General features: G+C 60.7%; 1 long non-coding RNA gene across 1 annotated transcript; it reads left to right on the top strand.

Moving 5' to 3' along the window:
• Positions 1-209: 209 nt before the first annotated feature.
• On the top strand, positions 210-2,242 carry LOC124251322 (uncharacterized). The gene is made up of 3 exons (XR_006891730.1): positions 210-710; positions 1,198-1,297; positions 1,971-2,242. It is a non-coding gene; the product is annotated as an uncharacterized LOC124251322 (long non-coding RNA).
• Positions 2,243-2,776: the final 534 nt, after the last annotated feature.

The raw sequence follows: 2,776 nt of genomic DNA, 5'->3' as shown, positions 1-2,776 counted from the left end.
GGCATGTGGGGAAGGAAGCAAGAGGAGGTGAAACCAGGCCCAGATCCAGGGCCGAGGACTTGAATGCGAGGAAGATGACGCTATGATTCACCTGGGACAGTGTGAGGCAAGAATAGAAGGGTGGGGACCAGCGTCTCCTCGCTTCTGAAGCTCGCCGGCCTGCCTCCGCGGTGGATGCGGTTTGCCTCTTGAAGGATGCTGACCTCATGCCTGCACAGCCCAATCTGCTTTCCGTCGGGTGGCATAGGAGGGTGTCGTTCCCCACACCCTCAGTACCCCTGCCCAGCATCAACTTAATCATTTTGGCCAGTCTGCTGAGCGGACAGGGCCATCTCGCTGTGCCATCCTCTTTCTGTAACCTGAGTGAGCCCGAGCATCATTTTGCAGGACCGCTGGCTATATGCACTTCTTGGCTGTGACCTGGGCGCCCAAGGTGACTGGCTGGTAACCCTGCCCACAAGGTCAGGAGCCGACTGAGGGCCTGAGAGCCCTAACCCTAACCCACCCCCTGGGCCAGGAAGCAGGCGGATGAGAAAGGAGGCAGCCCTCCTGAAAGGGGGCAGGAGGCTTGGGACGGAGGTGAACTGGACATCGGACACAGGCGCTGGGGAGAAGATGCAGAATGCAGGCAGACGCAAATCCAAACCACGAGGAGATTGCACTTCACACCCACTGGGACGGCTATAACCAAAGTCAGGTCGCAAGTGTTGGTGAGGCTGTGCCGAAATCGGCACTCTCCTACGGTGCTGGTGGGAAGGGAAAACGGCGAGTCAGTGTCCAGAACAGGCAGATCTGGAGAGACAGGAAGGAGCCTGGAGGGTGTCCGTGGCTGCCGATGTGGGGAGGTTGGGAGGAAGTGGGGAGTGACTGCTCATGGATTCGGGGTTTCCATTTAGGGTGACGAGGATGTTCTAGAATTGATTGTGGTGATGACTGCACAGGCCTGCAAATATTCTTAAAACCATTGAATTGTCACTTTGAATGGACTGCATGATATGTGAATTCCATCTTAGTAAAGGTATTTAAGACAAAACAAAAGATGAATGGATGCCAGGGCTGGCCAGGCCTCACGCAGAGCTGTCTGGCCCCAGGCGAGGTGCCAGGGGTGACATAGGAGAGGTGGGGACTCTGTGGCAGCATGGCCCTGGACCCCTAGGACCCCAAGCGGAACTGAACCCCTTCCACTACCCCACACAGAGGTGCTGCCAAAGCCAGGGGAAGTTCATCATCCCCCCGGACCCCCAGAAGACAGAGGCTGCAGGCTGCAGGCTGCAGCACACACACCAGGAAACTCGAGGTGGGTCCTGGCCCCGCTGGCAGCTTCCCCTTCTCATCCTTCTGCTTTCTGGGGGCCGCGGAGACCCCCTTCTTTCTCCCTCCTTCGTAGGAGCGCCGTGCTCTGCGGAGGGGCTCGTCTGCTACTGGACATGGGGTCTGTGCCAATGACTGAGCGGTGTCCCAGCTTCCCACTGTGTGATCTTGGACAAGTGTCCTGCCCTTTCTGGGCCCAGTCTATCTGTCACTAGGTGAGGGGTATGCACAAGAACTTCTCAGCCAGACAGAGTGTCTGGGGCTTTCCTGGTCCCTTTCCACAGCTCTCAGTGACAGGACTGGGGGGAGCGCCGCTCTGCAAGTCACCAGGGGCAGCCCCTCTTCCGTTCTGCCCTCCTCCTAGGGCCTTCCAGGCCCCACATCCCCATTTGTGTGTGATGGGAAGTCCTCTGGGTGTCCCAGGAGAACTTCCAACTGGCCACATATGCGGGTGTGGGGGTGGGGGCAAAGAAAAGAGGCTCATCTCCTGGTTGTTGGTGGAAACCACCTGAGGGTCAGGGCATGGGAGTGGCACCTGCCGCCCCCTTCAAGGTCTCCCAGAGCCATTGCCAAGGGCCAAGGAAGCCGCATCTCTGAACCTGGGTTGGGGGAGGGGCTGGTGGCAACCTGGGCGATTGGGTTTCTCTTTTCTGTTACAGAATAAAATGACAACGGATGCCTAGATTTGGGCGCCGTCTGGTGCAAAGGCGTCCTTGATGGAACGGCGTGCTACCGAAGGGCTACAGCGCGATCTGGCTTTGATGACAAGCCAATAGTCCTAAGAACGCGCTAGAAATTGGGGTCTTTCTTCTTTTCCTCCCGGCTGATTATATTGTAAATGAGCGGATGTTACAGAAGCAGAAGAGAGCAAGAGCGATGTCCTTTCTGAGAAGGGGAACCCGCGTGGGCACCAAAAGGGAGCTCCGCGGGCGGCGCGCCCCGCGCCCCGAGGGAGGAGCCCCAGCACGGCTCGCACTCGCGGGGAGCCGTCTGTCCGCCGCCCCGGGGCGGCCGCCCTTGGGATGGAGGACAGAAACCTCGGCACCGACCCGATGCTTCGAGGGGGACTCTCCAAGCCCCGGGGTTAGTGGAACTCAAGGTGACAGGAGGTAACCGGGCGGGGAGGCCGGGCTGGAACAGGCAGCGCCAACGTGACGGGAGAAGCTCTGCTCCGGAGGGACGGGCTTGGGGCAGCGGTTGGGGTGGGGGTCCTGGTCGCTCGCCCTTCTCCGCTCCCAGGAGGCCGAGCGCCCGGGATGGCATCGCCGAGACCCCGTCCCCTGTACGGCGGGGGGGGGCGCAAGAGGGAGGGACAGGGACGGGAGACGGAGGAGGTGGGCATGGCTCGCCTGCCCTCTCCTTGGCTGGGCCCCAGCGGCTGTGCCCTTGACCCGAGGCGGCGGCGGTCGCCCCTGCCCATCTGGGACCGGCTCCGGTGCCCTTCTGAGATGTGGGGGTGCTGTCG

The sequence above is a fragment of the Equus quagga genome, chromosome 13, assembly GCF_021613505.1.
Source record: "Equus quagga isolate Etosha38 chromosome 13, UCLA_HA_Equagga_1.0, whole genome shotgun sequence".
NCBI lineage: Eukaryota > Metazoa > Chordata > Mammalia > Perissodactyla > Equidae > Equus > Equus quagga.
This window is presented reverse-complemented; position numbering and strand designations above follow the sequence as displayed.